At 41.7% G+C, this 19,668-nt stretch overlaps 1 protein-coding gene across 1 annotated transcript in view; it reads right to left on the bottom strand.

Moving 5' to 3' along the window:
- TPST1 (tyrosylprotein sulfotransferase 1) overlaps positions 1–19,668 on the bottom strand; it is a 591,927-nt gene that overhangs the window by 282,678 nt on the left and 289,581 nt on the right. The gene's annotated exons all lie outside the window — the stretch shown is intronic.

The raw sequence follows: 19,668 nt of genomic DNA, 5'->3' as shown, positions 1-19,668 counted from the left end.
TCCCGGGAAGGAGCGTGAGTGCGGGGCCCCGACCGGCCACCGGTGGCCCCGCCCCCTCCTTCCATGACCCAGGACCTCAGTCTGCTCTCTGCTGAATGGACTATTTTCTGGTGAGTCCCTCAGTTTCCCCCAACCTGTTTCCCTTCCTAACTCCATTTCACCTAGTCCGTTAGAAATCGTACATACGTCCTGGTGGGCATACAGCCCCTGGGCATTTGGCCCACCCTCTGTGGGCATCCAGCCCACCCCTGGCCCTGTGGTATGGGAGACATCCCTACCCCAGACCCCAGGATGTCTGCAGGCATCCGGCCTGCCCATGGCCCTGCGGTGGGGGAGACGTCCCTCACCCAGGCTCCCAGGATGTCTCCCCTGACTTGGTGAACTTGGGACGCTGGGTGCTCCTCTCAGCGGGATTAGTTGGGAAGTGGCGCAGACATGGGGAACCAGCCCTCAAAAGCAGAGGCTCAGAACCCACTGTGGTGTCTCATTTCTAATTTGGCTACTCTATATTTGTCCTGGGATGTTCACAAATAAAAGCTAGTCTTCCTTTGCTCTGAGGCCGGGCCTCAGTATCCCTTGGACAATCAATCTCGCTGGCCCCCTGAGGGAACTTTCAATTTTAGCCTCCTCACCAACTTGATTAATTATTGCCACCAGAGTGGAGAGTAGAGTGGAATCCCATATGTGCAGGCTTTTTGGACTTTGCACTCCCGCCCAGACCTTTATGTTAAGTGTTCAATGACTCAGGTTCTCCTAACCCAATCTCCAGTTAAAGATTGTCAGCCTCTTACTCTGCTCAGTCCTTTTTCCTTTTCAGATCCACAAGAAAACCTCAGTTGCCCACCTCCCTCCGCTCAGCTCGCCATCCCCTTCCCCTCTCTCCACCACCATCTTTAAGTCCTTTGTCTTCACACGTGTCGCCACCATCTTAAAGTTCTACATTCTCAACAATGCCATTGTCCTGCTCTCCCCTTCTGGTGGCTGCACCACCCCTTCCCCCTCTCCTTTCACCTTCACCACCATCTTCCCCCACCAGAACACGATCCTCCCACCCTCTGGTTCCAGAAGCCACAGACAGGAAGCTGAAGAAAGGGAAGGCAATTGGATATCAGTGACTCAAGTCTTTATATCGATTTGTCTGTCTGTGTATACGTTTTTGTGTGGTAAGTGTTGCTGACTGTATTCGTTGTGTCTCAGTTTGTATGTTTGTGTGTCTAGGTGTGTAAATGAAAAATATTTTCCTACTTCCGGATAGCATTAATAAAAATTGATTTAAAAACAAGCACTTGTGAAAATTGGGCATTCTAAAACTTCCAGAAAATCTGATAAAAATGATAAGCATTAACGCTAATTTGAGTTTGGCTGAGGAAGGCATGTCCTTGTGGTTATCAGCTGCCTAAGTTTACCTAAGGTCACTTAAGTCGATGTTATCTGCTAAATCTTTTAAGAATAAGATGCTTAAAGGCTTGGCTTTGTCTAATATTCAGTAAAGGTCTTGTAAGTAATCTAGCATAGTTGTTATGAATGAGTGAACTAAATAAGTATGGCAAGTGAACACTTTTTAATTGTGTGCTACAGTGTGTATACCTACCTGCAGCCTGAGAATCTTTGTAGTAACCTAAAATGTTAAAGTTTTGCTAAGTTAAGAAATATACTTTATGTTTAGTGAGAGATTGTGCTGTAAAGCTCATAGTTACAGAAATTATAAAATGTTCATAAATTTGTCAATCTAAAGAATGCTAGTGTAACAGTTTACAATAGCCTGCTTCTCAGTGTTCACTAAAAATTAAGTTACCTAATGGTTTTAAGTTCTAATTAAAACTACTTAAAGTAATAAGGAAAACATTTCTGCATGCTAAAGAATGTGTCTTTTGATAAAAGAAAGTAACTTTATTCTAAAGTACAGCTGTTTATTTAGATAGAGAAATCTAAATGTAAGAAGGTTGTAGAAAGTTTTAGAAGAATTTAATATGGTCATGCTATATAAAATTAAAGCAAATGAGTCTCAATATCAAGTACACAGCAAAATTAGAATTTTTTTCATTTAAAAAGACAATTTTTTCTAAACTGTTAGTCTGTTCTTAATATTGAAAGATTGCAAAGAGTTCTCTGTTTTATCAAAGCAGTTTCTCATGCTTAAAGTCTCAGTGAGTTGTCAGAGTATTTAAGAAAATATGATCTTAATATTAAAAAGACTAAAAACTAAACTTTGCTAACAACTGTGTAACCTCCTTTATTTGCCTTTGAGGTATTTTGTTGTCATTTTAGTTAAATAGATAAGTATTGCTTCATGGCACCTATATCTAGTTAACTCTGATATTTTCCAGAGGGCCCCTGGAACATGTCAGAGGAACTTTTTCTCACTGGAGAAAGTATTTGACTAATTTAACTTATTTATCTGATATATAATTACCTGCTTAATTACCTAGAAAGCACTGTCAAAAAGAATAATGCTAAACTTTCTTACTTAATGTTTTGTGTTACAGAAATATCAGAATTTCATTGTGTCAACTGCCTTACAGTAAGCTCTCATCAAATCTTTAATCATTGTCATTTGTAAGTCTTTTATTATTTATAGTCACTGTTTTATTACTGTTAAACTAGTAAAGAACTAGATTTCAGCAGAACAGGTATTAATTACATAGGATTAAGTAAACTAAGGAAGATGATTTTGTGGCTTTTTGTTTCAAATGTTGTTGATAAAGTGTTTTAAGCTTTTTCTCTTAAGCTGACAACAGTTTAATAAATGACTGCCTTTATAAGCAGAATTGAAACTTTCTTTCTCTCTACCTGATCCCTCCAGAATTAAAAAACTCTCAGTGACTATTTTTATATTTCATGGCAGTATGTTTATTTGCACAAGTTCAATAAGAATCTGCTTTCCTTGTAAGAGGATCAATTAAAAACACTGGTTATATTACCAAGGCTTTGACTGGAATGTCACACCTGAGAGACACGTGTGTAAACTCAGATATGAACAGACAGCTTTAAGGAATTAAGATTGACTTTATAAAGCCAACAAAGTCCCTTAAAAGAACTGGCCTGGTACCTTGCTTACAGAGTTCCCAGCAGCATTACCAGATGAGTAAGGAAAGTCACTGCCTGGCAGGGCAGGTGCAAGGACCTCAAGAATGTCTTGGGAACGTCAGAGAAGAAAGGAATTCACCCAAATGTACAGGTACTGGAGGCACAACCTGATGGCAAGTCTGGCTTGGCTCTTTGGCCTCAAGAAGCCTTTAAAAGTCCAATCTGAAATTCCTTATAAAAAGTTCCAGCAAAGCATATTTAAAAGAGCCTATGTAATCAATTGCTCTTCTTGCTGCACTTATGCAAATAATCAAGCCAACTGTTAATTATTTTCTTAATCTGGCTACTTCTAATAAAAATGAGGGTGATTTTAGAGAAAAGTATTGTTTCAATAATGCAGTCTTATCTATACTAAATCCCAATACTAGTCGTTGAGATGTAAACGATCCAGAATTCCAGTCCCCCATAATGGCCTGGCTAGTGCCCCTACTGGGCCTCTTAATAACAGTTTGTGGTTTACTCTTAGCTGCCCCTTGTGTCCTCAGTTTCCTCCAACAGCAGCTAACCCAGATGACCCGGGTCACCACCAATCAGATGTTACTTTACCATTATGCACCTCTTCCCACTGAACCCCTTCGTTTGGCCTAATACCAACCTCAAACCCCCACGACACCCCTTTTCAGCTGGAAGTAGCCAGATCAAGTCCTCGCCCATTATGACCAAAAGGCTGGAATGTTAGGATGGAGGAAGGAAAAAAAAGGGCATGCGAACAGAACAGAGAGACGCCATAGAGGGAGAACAGACAGACCCCAAGGTCTGTGCCTTATATGGAAAGGGGACAGCTCTTCCTGAATTCCATCCTTCTGATATGCCAAGTAAGACCTGGATGTCAGCCTCCTCCCTCTTGGAAGGAAAATTTTCTAGTTGTCTATTATGTCACCTTTAGCCAATCATACTTCTCCACGCCCCCTAGGATAGCTTGCCCACTCCTCCCCCTCCTAATCCCTTATAAGCCCCCACCTCCCTGACCGGGTGTGACTTCCCGGGCCTGTAATACCCAGACCGCAGAACATCATCCGGGAGTTGCACTCAAATAAACTACCTGGCCCTTTGTTGCCTCTCTTCACCTGCTTATTTTGGCTAAAATTTATCTTACTGCATGCACTATCAAGTCTCTTCCCAGGGTCAATTTTATGGCTTCAGGTTGTAGCAGAGTTACTTCTGCCACAGATCTCAGACAGTGTGGCAAGCTCTTAGCTACTGGGTCTAGTTCCTTGCTTAGATAGACTATGGGCTGCTGCATTTCTCTCGAGGTTGAGTTAGTGCTCCCAGCGCCACTCCTGATGTCTCAGTAATGAGCAGGTTAAACCGGTTTCTAGTTGGCAGTCTTAAGGCGGGGGCCTGGAGTAGGGCTTCTTCAAAGCCTCATAATCTTTAATAGCATCAGGTTCCCACTGGAGTTTTATGGTACCTTCCCTTTGGGCTTCTTTAAGTAGTTGGTAGAGGGGTCTGGCTAACTCTCCATATCTGGTGACCCAAATTCTGAAATACCCAGTGATGCCCAAGAATTTCTTCAGGTGCCTGATAGTAGAGGGCAATGGGTGGCAGAGAATAGGCTGTATTCTCTTTTCCCCCAGGGCTCTAGTTCCCTGAGGTTAAGGCCCAGATATTTTACTTGCTGCTGACAGATGTGTGCTTTCTGATGAGAGACCTTATAGCCACAATCAGCTTGAAAGTTTAGTAATCTCTGAGTACTTTCCTGACATTCTGTCTCTGTGGTGGTACAGAGAAGTATATCATCCACATATTGGATGAGTTCTGCCTCCCTTGAATCAAAGGAGGCCAGGTCCTTGCTAAGACCTGCCCAAATAGATGTGGGCTACCTCTGAATCCCTGGGGCAAACTGTCTGGGCTAATTGAGCTGAGGGATTTACTGGATCCTCAAAAGCAAAGAGCAACTAGGATTCAGGTACAAGTGGGATACAAAAGAAAGCATCCTTCAGGTCTAGCATAGTAAACCATGCTGCTCCCTCAGGAATCCTGGATAACAGGGTATAGGGATTAGGTACTACAGAATGTAGGGGCACAAATACTTCATTAATGGCTCATAGATCTTGTACAAGGTGCCAGCTTCCATCTGGCATTTGTACTTCTAATATAGGTGTTGCAAGGACTGTTACAGGCTATCAAAAGACCTTGAGTTTTTAGGTTATTGATAACTGGTTTCAAGCCTTCACGAACTTCTGGTTTTAAGGGATACTGCCTCTTATGAGGAAAGTGATTAGAGTCTTTAAGATGACTCTGTACTTGGGCTGATTTTGCTCTTCCAATGATTCCATTAGTTGCCCAGACCTCAGGATTAATGTCTACTTCCACTAAGGGAAGACATCACTCATCTCTTTCTATGTTCATATGTACAGAGGCTTGTACTTTAGAAAGTATATCATGGCCTTGAAGCGGCATTGGACTTTCTGGGACCACCAGGAAGGCATGGGAGAACAACACTGAGTCCCACTCACAACTTAAATGCTGAGTAAAATATTTGGTCATGGGCTTCCCAGATACGCCTCTAAAAGTAGTTGACAAGGAGGAGGGAGGGCCAGGATTATGGAGGAGGACCGAATTGGCGGCTCCTGTATCTAGTAGGAAATTGATGGTGTGGCCTCCTACAGAGAATCACCTGGGGCTCCTGTGAGGTTATGATGGTGACAGGAGCCAGCATGGGTAGCCCTGCGCCCCTTCAGTCCTGACCACATTGTTGCAAGTCTGACCCCAGTTGCCTATGCCTCTGAGGGCAGTGTCGCTTCCAGGGGTCTCCTTGACAGAGCGGACAGGACGTTGGCAGTTTGGAGTACCTACCCATAGGGCACTTTCACTTAAAATGCTCCTCTCTCCCACAGAGGAAACAAGCCTCCAGGAACCCAGTCCCTGGGGGTGGCCTCCGTTTCTCCAACCTTGGAGGCTCAACGTTGACTCTCTGCAAGTCCATGGCTAATGCCTCTGCCTTTTGGTTATCTCTCCTGTCCCAGTCCCTCTTTTCCTCCTCATCTCTATTATAGAAAACTGATGTGGTGATGTTCAGGAGGCTTTCCAGATTTTGTTCTGGGCCAAATGCCAGTTTTTGTAACTTCCTCCTGATATCTGGGGCCGATTGAGTGATGAATTTATCCTTGAGAATGACTTGGCCCTCTGGGGACTCTGGAGACATATAAGTGTGCTTCACCAATGCCTCCCTGAGCCGTTCCAGAAAGGCTGAGGGCTTTCTTTCTTTTTCTTCCTGCATCACAGCTGATAATTTAGAGTAATTTATAGGTTTTACACGTGCTCTTTTCAGCCCTTCTAAAATACAAGTTATAAAGTGGTTCCTGTACCAGTTATCAGCATCATCTGTATTTTGGCCCCACTCTGGCTCAGTGCATGGCACTGCCTAACAGCCTGTGGCGACTCGAGGTGGTTCCTCTGGAGATTTGCCATTTGCATTTATAGTATGCCATTCATCTCCAAACTCTAAGGCTTCTCTGATTACTTTTTCTTTCTCCCCTCTGGTAAGGGTTTGGTTTAGTATAAGCATAACATCCTTCCAGGCCAGTTCAAAAGTTAAAGTAATCCCTTGGAAGGCTTCTATGTACTTGTATGGGTCATCTGAAAATTTACCCATGTCCTGTTTAATTTGCCTCAGGTCTTGGAGGGAGAAAGGGACATGGACCTGAGCTGGTCCCCACTCTCCATTGGCTATTTCCTGTAAGGGCAATAAGGATGGGTATAACTATCTTTTCTTCACCCCCTGGGAAGCCTGGTGGGGTGATTGGGCCAATGATACTTGGGGTGGTAGTTCTCTTGTGGTCTAACTTTTAGGGTTCTCGGCAAGTGGACTTACATCTGGATAAGGTGGGCATGGCAGAGCCAATGGGGAGGAATTAGGGTTTGGAGTAGGGTCTGGAATTAATCCACTTTTTTGGCATAGTCCTTTACTTTCCCTAAGGGAAGGAGGCCTGTACATATGGTACTTCTGACCATTTCCCTTTCTTGCAGCAAAATAAATCTAGCTGTATGATCTTATTATGCAGTATACTTCCCTCAGGGGACCAGGCCTCTCCATCAGAGAGTTTGTATTGAGGCCAGGCTTGTGTGCAGAAGAAAATAAGGCACTTCTTTTTCAGGGTCTGGGGATTGAATTGCTCCCAGTTCTTCATAATGCATGCCAGAGGCATGTCTGACTTTAGTTTTGAAGAGGATGCTCCCATCTGAAAGAGAGAGAGAGAAAGATGGGTGTCCAGCACCTGGTCAGCCTCTCTCTCTGTGAGGGCATCCCCTTGCCTTGGAGCCTAGGTGACAGTGGTCAGTCGCCCCCTTTGCCGGCCTACTGGAATTATTGACTCCTTACCAGTGTGGCCTATACTTTGCCTTGATTTCCCTCTTGCCTTTCCACAAAGCAAGAGTTGCTTCAGATCCTTGGATACCTCACCAGTGTGCTCTTACTTTACACCTTCTGGGAGTCCTGATCAAGACCCTAGCTTCTCTGCACAGGTTTTAGCAGAGTATACTCCGGCTGCAGATAAGGAATTGCTGTAGCCCTAGGAAGATTGCCTCCAAGGAAGAGAGATCAATAGAATAGAGCCATGGCTAGAATTTAAATTGGGGCCATTTATACGTACAGTTATAGAGGGGGGTGTCTATACTCTTAAATAACAGTTTCTGCCACTTCCTGGGATTCAGCCAGTCATGCACTATAACAAATATGATCTGTGAAACAATAGGTCAGAGGTCATCTGCGACTCTTGCATAGGCAGCAGCCTAACTGGAGGTTCACTTAGCACCGTTGGATCAATTGACTGGATCCAAGATCCACGGACCACTGTCTACTAGTCCAGTCTGACGTTGGAGTTTGCAGCTTAGGACAGGAAAGTAGGAAATCGGCACAGCCACTTCCCAACATTCCTGTCCATCCAGTGGCAGGGGATCAAGGAGCGGCAGACACTGGGAAACCTTTCACCCAAGACTTAAGACTGGTAGCTGACACTAATTGTCTTCTAAGTGGATAATGGGTGCCCAGACACATTTTTATGAGATAAAAAGTACAGTATTAAGTCGGAAATAAGAATGAAGTGTATGTCTCCTACCTTGTGATGGTGAGCATTGGGTTCTGTGAAATCAATGAAGTTAAGAAGAGAGGAATGCACTCTGCCTCACTGAAGTCAGGGTGGCCTGGAGAAGCAGGCTGGAAGTCAGAGAGACAGAGAGAGAGAGACACTCTTCATGAATACTCAGTCAGGCTGTAGGGGTCTGAGTCCAGACACGTGGGCCTTTGAGAAGGCGCTGAAGTGTAGCCTCCACTTAAACTCTCGCAGTTGCCCATGGCTTTCCTCAGGCCCTCACATCCAAGGAGATAACTCTGAAATGGAATCCTGGCCTCCACTCAGCTGACTTTCCCAGCTTCCAAGGGAGACAGGGATCCACTGAGGGATACCCAGAGGAACATGTTGCTTGAGACTTTGAGATAGGCAGCCAGGCTAGTCCCATTTAAGTGGCTGACAAGCATCCAATTTTGTGTGCTGTAGATGGCTCCTTATATAAGGACAGTGAAAGAAAAGGGAGGCTTGGATGCCCATACTCACCTCAGAAGTTATGCTGGACCAGCCCCCAAAGATGATGCTGGAGTTCTTATTCACGAAGCCAAAGAATGAGCTTCACAAACAATCAAGGTGGGAGAGCAAGGTGCAGGATTTTATTTAGAGATAAAGTGAAAGGAGAGGGCTCCTGGCTCACATCAGGAGGGGACAAGAGAGTCTGTGATGGTGTATGGTCTAGGGGTTTTATAGGCAATTGAGGATTTGGGGAAACATGAAAAAAAAAGGCTTAGGGGTGGGGACTTGTACCACCTGCCCTGCTCTCAAGGTGGGCTGGGTTGTTGTCTGATTGCTAGGGCTGCTTACAGTGAAGTCACGGGTTATGCTGAGAAACCCTTCTTTATTTGTGAAACACTCAAACATTCCAGGCCAAGTTGCTCCTGGTGTTTTGACCTTTAACTGATCTCACTGAAGATGTCTATATTCTTAGTCTGGTATCTTTAGCTTAGAGAATTAGTGTGACCTTGACTTTGCATAATGCCTAACTCAGTTTCAATAGGAACTTCTTTGCCCATTGTTACATTGCTCTGACTAAATATCCCACCCAGCTTTTCCCCAGAGGCCCTCACCCTACTCTGACTACACCCACAGTCCCTGTCTCAAAAGGTTAGGAAAAGATTAAAAGAATATGCACCTAGAAAATGTGGGAGACCCCAGAGAGAGGAGCCTGCTGAAAGGCCAGGTCTCAGCCTTTTAAGGATTCTTTAATATGTGACTAAGGGCTGGGTGTGCAGACTTGTTAAATAGTCCCTGAATACTTAGAATTAATGAACAGAAGGAACTTCCTGCTCTGATTTCTCCCTTGGATACTGGCATCTTGATTTGGAGCAGATCAAACAGCCTGTCTGCCCAGCCCCCAAGGTGGGCTGAGTTATCTGTTTGTTAAAGAGCAAGTTAAGAATCTTACATTTTTTTACTTTGGTTTCATCAATCTACAGATACATGAGGAACATTATGTTTACTAGACTCCCTCCTTCATGAAGTAAGAATCTTACATTTTTAAGAAAAAGGATTAAAAATGGCAGCATGAGAGGTGAGACAGAGGCTTCCTCCTAAAACCACATATAATATGAAAATATAATTAATACAACAAGTTCTGAAAGAACCCCAGGCAGAAGGACAGGGCCAGGCTGCATACACCTGGAGAAAAGAGCAGACCTCACAGAACAGGTAACGTACCAGAGCTGTGGCCCTGCAGGACCCAAGCCCTTCCACCACCCCAGATTACTGGCTGGAGGAAGAGAAACAGAGCGAGGAGGGAGTGGAGGCCTGGGACTGCTGAATACTTAACTCTTGAGTTCTGCTCTGGAAGCACAAACCTACATTTCATGGTGCTTTCATGATACTCTCATGATTGGGGGCTTGGAAAGCTAGGACGGGCAGAATTCCTAAAAAGACAGATTCTGGCCACTTGTGGAAAGCAGGGATCCATATCCGGCTGCTCTGGGACAAGGGAAGGGCAGATGGTCTGAGAGACGTCCTAATAAGGAAGCCCTTAGCAGGAGGGCTTCTAAAGGGGAAAGGATTGCACAGAGCTTACTGCTCAGGAGAAAGGACAGGTAGACAAAATTGTCCAGGTGCACTCTGCCCAACAGGTTGGGAGCTTTCACGATTTCCAGGTGCTCCAATTCCCTGGCTGGCTACACAGCTCCAAGGACCCCTCTGTGATAGGCAGCCTACTGTACCTTTTTCCCGGTTAGCCCCACTGGGCTCACAACCTGCAAACCTTACCCAGGTGTTAGGCCAGCCAGAGGGAAGATCTGTCTACAGCAACTGCAAATCCAAGGCATAGAGGCTTATATTGCTGTGCTCAGCCCACTCGTTCAGGCAGTCGAGACAGACATAGCAGCGGGGAAGCAGGAAATAGCTCTTTCCTCCCCCCAGGCACCAATACCATTCCCCTGCAACCACTGACATTACTTCAGGGCCTCAGCAGCTCCACAGAGTAGAGCTTCTGGACAGTAGAGGGCACCATACATAAACATGAAATGCCCAAGAAACCTGGTTCAGAGTAAAATTAATATAACTCCTGAGAAAGATGACAGGGACCTCATGAATCTTTCTGAAAGGGAGTTCAAAATAAAAATCATTAACATGCTAATGGAAGAATGGAAAAATATTCAAGAACTTAGGAATGAATTGTGGTCGGAGATCCAATCGTTGAAGAGTACAATGGAGGGAATTAAAAGCAGATTGGATATGGTGGAGGAGATGATAAATGAAAAAGAAACCAGAGAGGAGGAATACAAAGAAACTGAGGCACAGTGAGAAAAAAGGATCTCTAAGAATGAAAGAATATTGAGAGAACTGTGTGACCAATCCAAATGGAACAATATTCATGTTATAGGGATACCAGAAGAAGAAGAAGAGAGAGAAAGGAATAGAAAATGTCTTTGAAGAAATAATTGCTGAGAACTTCCCCAAACTGGGGCAGGAAATAGTCTCTAAGGCCACGGAGATGCACAGATCTCCCAACACAAGGGACCCAAGGAAGACAACACCAAGACATATAGTAATTAAATAGTAAATATCAAGAATAAGGACAGATTCTTATTCTCAAGAATAAGAATAAGAATCAAAGCAGCCAGAGAGAGAAATAAGATCACATACAAAGGAATGCCCATCAGGCTATCATCAGACTTCCCAGCAGAAACCTTACAGGCCAGAAGGCAGTGGCAATGAAGCTGAAAGGACTGGAACCAAGATTACTTTATCCAGTGAGATTATCATTTAAATTTGAAGGAGGGATTAAACAATTTCCAGATAACCAAAAGCTGAGAGAATTTACTTCCCACAAACCATCTGTACCGTGTATTTTGGAGGGACTGCTATAGATGGAAGTGTTCCTAAGGTTTAATAGCTGTTATCAGAGGTAACAAAACCACAGTAAAGAAAGTAGAACAGCTAATTACTAAGTAAATGCAGAATGAAATTAACTATCCCCGAAGTCAATCAAGTGATAGACAAAGAGTACAGAATATGATACTTAATATATAAAGAATGGAGGAGAAAAAAAAAGGAGGAGAAAAAATGAACATTAGATTGTGTTTGTAATAGCATATTAAGGGAGTTAAGTTAGACTCTTAGATAGTAAGGAAGTTAACCTTGAACCTTTGGTAACCACGAATGTAAAGTCTGCAATGGCAATAATTATATACCTATCAATAATCACCCTAAATTTAAATGGACTGAATGCACCAATCAAAAGACACAGAGTCACTGAATGGATAAAAAAACAAGGCCCATCTATATGCTGCATGCAGGACACTCACTTTAAATCCAAAGACATACACAGAGTAAAAGAGAAGGGATGGAAAAAGATACTTCATGCAACTAAAATAGAGAAAAAAACAGGAGTTGCAGTACTTGTATCAGACAAAATAGACTTCAAAACAAAGAAAGTCACAAGAGACAAAGAAGGACATTACATAATGATAAAGGGGTCAATCCAACAAGAAAATATAACAATTATAAATATCTATATTCCCAACACAGGGGCACCTACATATGTGAAACAAATACTAACTGAATTAAAAGGGGAAATAGAATGCAATGCATTCATTCTAGGAGACTTCAACACCCCACTCACTCTGAAGGACAGATCAACCAGACAGAAGATAAGTAAGGACACAGAGGCACTGAACAACACATTAGAATAGATTGACCTAACAGATATCTACAGAACTCTACTTCCAAAAGCAGCAGAATACACATTCCTCTCAAGTCCACAGGGAACATTTTCAAGAATAGATCATATACTAGGCCACAAAAAGAGCCTCAGTAAATTCAGATGAAATGAAATTGTACCAACTACCTTCTTGGACCACAAAGGTATGAAAACCAGAAATAAATTATCAAAGCAAACAAAAAAGGTCATAAACACATGGAGACTTCACAACATGCTCCTAAATCACCAATGGATCAATGACCAAATAAAAACAAAGATAAAGCAATATATGGAGACAAATGACAATAATAATTCAACACCACAAAATCTGTGGGATTCAGCAAAGGCCATGGTAAGAGGAAAGTATGTCACAATACAGGCCTACCTCAGGAAAGAAGAACAATCCCATATAAGCAGTCTAAACTCACAATTAATGAAACTAGAGAAAGAAGAACAAATGAGGCACAAATTCAGTAGGAGGAGGGACATAATAAAGATTAGAGCAGAAATAAATAAAATTGAGAAGAATAAAACAATGGAAAGAATCAATGAAAGCAAGAGCTGGTTCTTCAAGAAAATAAAGAGAGTAGATAAACCTTTACCCAAACTTATCAAGAAAAAAATAGAGTCTACACACATTAACAGAATCAGAAATGACAAAGGAAAAATCACTATGAACACTGCACAAATACAAAGAATTATTGGAGAATACTATGAAAAATTATATGCTAACAAACTGGATAACCTAAGAGAAATGGATAACTTTCTAGAAAAATACAACCTTCCAAGGCTGACCAAGGAAAAAACAGAAAATCTGAACATACCAATTACCAGCAATGAAATCGAACTGGTAATCAAACACTACCTAAGAACAAAACTACTTTGCCAGATGGCTTCACTGCTGAATTTTTTCAAACATTTAGTGAAGACCTAATACCCATTCTTCTTAAAGTTTTCTGAAAAATAGAAGACAAGGGAATACTTCCAAACTCATTCTATGAGGCCAGTATCACTCTACTACCAAAACCAGGCAAAGATCCAACAAAAAAGAAAATTAGAGACTAATATCCCTGATAAACATAGATGCAAAAATGCTCAACAAAATATTAGCAAACTGAATTCAAAAATACATCAAAAAGGCCATCCATCATGATCAAATAAGATTTATTCCAAAGATGCAGGGATGGTACAACATTCGAAAATACATCAACATCATCCACCATATCAACGAAAAGGACAAAAACCATGTGATAATCTCCATAGATGCTGAAAAAGCATTTGATGAAATTACATACCCATTCATGATAAAAAGTCTCAACGAAATGGGTATAGAGGGCAAGTTCCTCAACATAATAAAGGCCATGTATGACAAACCCACAGGCAACATTATACTTAACAGTGAGAAGCTGAAAGCTTCTCCTTTAAGTTTGGTAACAAGACAAGGATGCCCACTTTCCCCACTTCTATTCAACATAGTACTGGAGGTCCTAGCCACGGTAATCAGACAATACAAAGAAATAAAAGGCATCCAGATTGGCAAGGAAGAAGTTAAACTGTCCTATTTGTAGGTGACATGATATTGTACATAAAAAAACCCAAAGGAATGCACTTCAAAACTACTAGATCTAATATCTGAATTCAGGAAAGTTACAGGATACAAAAATTCATACACAGAAATCTGTGGCATTCCTATACACTAACAATGAACTAGCAGAGAGAGAAATCAGGAAAACAATTCCATTCACAATTACATCAAAAAGAATAAAATACCTCAGAATAAACCTAACCCAGGAAGTGAAAGCCGTATACTCTGAAAACTACAATACACTCATGAGAGAAATTAAAGAAGATACCTATAAATGGAAACACACTCTGTGCTCATGGATAGGAAGAATTGATATTGTAAAAATGACCATCCTGCCTAAAGCAATGTATAGATTCAATGTAATTCCTGTCAAAATACCAACAGCATTCTTCCACAAACTAGAGAAAATCGTCCTAAAATTCATATGGAACCACAAAAGATGCCAAATAGCCAAAGCAATCCTGAGAAGGAAGAATAAAGCAGGGGGAATTATGCTTCCCAACTTTAAGCTCTACTACAAAGCCACAGTAATCAAGACAATTTCGTACTGGCACAAGAACAGACCTATAGACCAATGGAACAGACTAGAGAGCCCTGATATAAACCCAACCATATATGATCAATTAATATATAATAAGGGAGCCATGGACATACAATGGGGAAATGACAGCCTCTTCAACAGCTAGTGCTGGCAAAACTGGACAGGTACATGCAAGAGAATGAAACTGGATTATTGTTTAACTCCATACACAAAAGTAATCTCAGAATAGATTAAAGACTTGAATGTAAGTCATGAAACCATAAAACTCTTTGAAGACAACATAGGCAAACATCTCCTGAATATAAGCATGAGCAACTTCTTCCTGAATGCATCTCCTTGAGCAAGGAAAACAAAAGCAAAAGTTAACTCATGGGACTACATCAAACTATAAAGTTTCTGTATGGCAAAGGACACCATCGACAGAACAAAAAGGCATTCTACAGTATGGGAGAATATATTTGTAAAGGCATATCCAACAAGGGGTTAACATCCAAAATATATAAAGAACTTACATGTCTCAACACCCAAAAAGCAAATAACCCAATTAACAAATGGGCAGAGGATATGAAGAGACAGTTATCCAAAGAAGAAATTCAGATGGCCAACAGAAACATGAAAAGATACTCCACATCACTAATCATCTGGGAAATGCAAATTAAAACCACAATGAGATATCACTTCACACCAGTAAGGATGCCCAGCATCAAAAAGACTAAGGACAACAAATGCTGGCATGGATGTGGAGAAAGGGGAACTCTCCTATACTGCTCGTGGTAATGTAAACTAGTTCAACCATTGTGGAAAGCAATATGGAGGTTCCTTAAAAAACTAAAACTAGAAATACCATTTGACCTGGGAATGCCATTCCTTGGAATTTACCCAAAGAATACAACTCAGATTCAAAAAGACATATGCACCCCTATATTTATTGCAGCACTTTTTACAATAGCCAAGTATGGAAGCAACCTAAGTCTCCATCTGTAGATGAATGGATAAAGAAGGTGTGGTACATATTCACAATGGAATACTATTCAGCCATAGGAAAGGAACAAATACTACCATTTGCAATGACATGGATGGAGCTGGAGGACATTATGCTCAGTGAAATAAGCCAGGTGGAGAAAGACAAATGCCAAATGATTTCCCTCATTTGTGGAGTATAACAATGAAGCAAAACTGAAGGAACAAAATGGTAGCAGACTCAGAAACTCCAAGAATGAACTAGTGGTTACCAATGGGGAGGGTTGTGGGAGGGTGGGTGGGCAGGGGGAGAGAAGGGGATTAAGGGGTATTATGTTTAGTACATATGGTGTGCGGGGTCATAGGGAGAACAGTGTAGCACAGAGAAGGCACACAGTGAATCTGCGTCATCTTGCTGTACTGATGGACAGTGGCTGCATTGTGGTATGGGTGGGTTCTCGACAAAATGGGTAAATGTAGTAACCACATTGTTTTTTCATGTGAAACCTTCATAAGAGTCTATATCAATCATACCTTAATAAAAATGTTTTAAAATTAAAAAGAAAAAAAATAATCTTACATTTTTAACTTCCTGGGTATTTAAAATACAATCTTTAAGATGGAATCCTTCCTGATTTTCACTATGTTGTTTAAGGCTGGGCCTGCATGCAAAATTAGTTGCCTAGGTTACAAACTACTTAATTAGGGCAGGAAGGAGATAAAAACAGCATATAGGTAAAGGTAAAAAAGGTAAAAAAGCTGGGCCTGCATGATTAACACAATAAAGACATGGACTACGCTGAGGTACCTTCCTTTATCTGGGAAATATTCAAAAATTCCAGGCCAAGTTGCTCTTGGCTTTTTGAGCTTTAATTGATTAATTTTGGGTCTTTTTCTCTCCCCCACCCAGCTCATATCTATTTTCCTGCCTAACAATATCTCTCCCCTGCTTAAAGTCCTTCAAGCATATCCTTATTTCAGAACTGGTGAGGAAAAGAGCTTGGTTCTGACTGAAGTGGGGGGAGAAAAAGCAGTAAGAGAAAACAGCTAAGTGCAGATACTTTGTAGAGGAGTTTTACTAGGACTCTTTTACCTCCTAAGTTTTAACTACAATATACTAATCTTTGACCACTAAATTGTATCCTTCCATGTCTCTCCTAAAACCTGGTTTACTACTTCCTTGAGGCTGATAGTCCCTTACCTTCCCACCATTTTCTCTCAGGTATCTAATCACTTGATTTTATTTTCTCCCCTATCCTACCAAGATGCTATGTGGCCACTTAAATATCTCTCTAGGGAATGTGTGTTTGCTCCCTCTCCAGCACCTGACTGCCCTACCAAAACCCTAAACCTAGATTTATGCATCAGCCTTCTGTGTTCTACTTCTGGGTGAGTGTTACGACCATGTGATTTGGTACCACTATAAATGCATGATTAATTCACATTGCCCTTGGGGCATTCATCTATGTGTTTCTTCTAGTCAGCTCTCTTTTCTGTTTTTTTTACTGAGATGTAAGTGACACATACACTTATATTAGTTCCAGCTGTTACAACGTAATGATTCAATATTTTTATATATTGTGAAAAGATCACCACAATAAACTTAGCCAACATCCAAGTCAGCTCTCTTTTCTTTCAGTTTTACCATCCTTCCAGACCTCTCTGCATAGCAGGAAATCCACCCCCCCGCCCCGTCTTCAGCAAACACACAGAGAAATGGAGGCTATTAGGTATGAAGACGTCCCTTGATGTCCATTAACCACCTACCTACAAGTTAGCTCTATCTGTGCAAACTTTCTTTCCCTCCCTCCTGCTTTGGAGGAAGAAGTTTCTTTTCCCTGTGATTGAGGCTAATTCTTCTAATGAGGCTGTAGCTTTTCCAGGGTGGTGCTTGCTCCATTAACTTCTGTCTCCTGAATTTTCAGTCCCTCTATGGTTTTTTATTTGCTGCAGCCTATTGTATGTGGCAGATTGTCCCCTCATAACAAAAATCTTTTCCTCAATCCTGCCTCCTTCTCTAGGTAGTACACCTCTGTCCTTTTGTATTCAATAGCCTCACGGTAAGAGTCCACACTTGCTTCCTCTGCTTCCTTACCCATTGCAAGTTAGACTTCTGCCCACCACCTCACTGAAACTGCTTTCCCCCAAATCAGAGTGGCCTCCTAATTGCAAAGCCCAATTATTTGTCCTTCTTGAACTCTGTGAAGCATGCTACTGTTGAATAGTTTCTCTCTCTTAAAGCCCCTTCCTCCTTTGAGCCTTGAAGAGGAGGTTGTTTGCCAGGAGCTTACCAAGGCACAAAAGATTGGCTGAAGTCCCACCTGCTCTCAACCTGACTCAGCTCTCCCACAGCCTCTGATGTACCCCCATTGATTAACCACTACTATTCATTAGCCTGGAGTCATTAGCCATAGTGTCTTCCCATTGTCCACTTGGAAAATGTGGCCAATGCCTAGATTGGCTGTCTCACCTCTTTTCTGATTCCCCCTTAAGTGTGCATCACTGAATGCTAGAAGTTTAAAATTTAAGAACTGCTTTTCCCAGTGTACTTCATATCCTGGGCTCCAAGGGTAACCTAACTTTCTCCAAGCAGATCAATGCCTTGAGATTTGGGGTGGCAGTGGTGGTGGGGTGGGTGCAGGGTGCCCTAGGAGCAGCAGGGAAGTGAACACTGAGTTGGAGGCCATGCTTCTTCCTCTTTCAGTGGACAATCTGAGAGGTGGAATTGTTAAAACTTTTCCTTTTTACTGTGGCTGGAGCAGAGTTCCCAGTGTTGGTCTTTACCTTTCTATATGTTAAAAAGCAGGGTTGGGGCATCCATTCTGTTGTATTCTTAATCTTTGTAGTATTTCCAAGGTCCAGTATAATGCCTGGCACATAGTAGAAACTCAGTATATGAATACATGAAAGAAATTTTTCATGTTCAAGTAATTACTTCACTTCATAGACCTATTTTCTCATAATGTTATTAGTTTCAGTATATAGTAACACGAATTGTGTGATTATCATCATAGAGGTAGGGAATTCCAGGATGCTGTCATGCTGTGCTGGTGGGAAGGTGCTCCCCTCAAGTTGTGAGAGGTCCTAGGGGTCCTATCTAGAGTGGAACATTAAGGAAGGGCTCTTTGGTTTGGGATGTACACATTGATATCTTCACTGTGCAAGATGACACGGGCCCTGGAGTACTCTCATCCCAAGCTTTTTACACTTAGGCTTTTGATGAATGTTCTTTTATATTTCCATTTATTATGTATTCCAGCTATATTAAAACAAAAATATTAAAACATAAAATACAGATGCAAAACTAATTCACATCCAAAATTCCGTGACAGTAGTGGTTTACGAATTTGATTTTAGGGCCCATCGCTGCCCTGCCTATGATTGCGTTATACTTCCTCATCTCTTATGTCTTGTTCAGCCCCTCTCAAAGCATTTGGTCAAATCCCACTTGGATATATATATATATATATATATATATATATATATGAAACACATCCCTGATTCTCTCTCCCACCTCATGCCATTTGTGTGGCATTTCCACTGGTCTATCAGTTCATGTTTAAGCACTTCACAGCTTAAATATCTATTACCTCAATATGATTGCATTAAGTGGGAAAAGAATTTAGCTGGAAATATACCCTCCACCCTGAAAAAATGCACCCTGTCTCCCAATGCTCCCATCTCTTGGGCCTCTCCACCATTCCATAACCTTTCTTCCCCCACATCTTCATCTGATTAGAAGCTGCATTGGATTTAAGACTGGAAGGAGCCTGCTTCTCTGAGGCAGTGGAAGTGTTATCAGGGAAAAACAACTTGCCATTTGGGGGCTCTCTAGCTCTGGCATTTGTTCCGACATCTGTTTGGAATTGCCAGCTGAGAGTCCTTTTGGTTGGCTAGAGTCATTAAGGCATAGTGAAACATTTAAATATCCTAAGGCAGTATATGATTAAAATAATCTGTAAGAGCAGGGGTGTGCATACTTTTCCTGTAAAAAGGACAGGCAGCAAATATATTCAGCTTAGCAACACATAGTTTGTCTCTACTCAACTCTGCTGATGATGTTGAGGGAAAGCATCCATAAGCAAAATATGAATGATAGGTGTGGCCAGATTTGGCTCACGGGCTGTAGTTCCAAACCCTGTGTAAGAGAAAAATCTATCCTAATCATACTATCTTTTAAAATATATTCCATCCAGTGTTCAAATAGCTGATACCCTGTTTCATTTCTAATTATTCAAGTCTCAGTCATTCATTTCTGAAC

Source organism: Manis pentadactyla, chromosome 10 (genome assembly GCF_030020395.1).
Source record: "Manis pentadactyla isolate mManPen7 chromosome 10, mManPen7.hap1, whole genome shotgun sequence".
Taxonomy (NCBI): Eukaryota; Metazoa; Chordata; class Mammalia; order Pholidota; family Manidae; genus Manis; species Manis pentadactyla.
The sequence above is the reverse complement of the archived record's forward strand: the minus strand, read 5'-3'. Positions and strand labels throughout refer to the sequence as shown.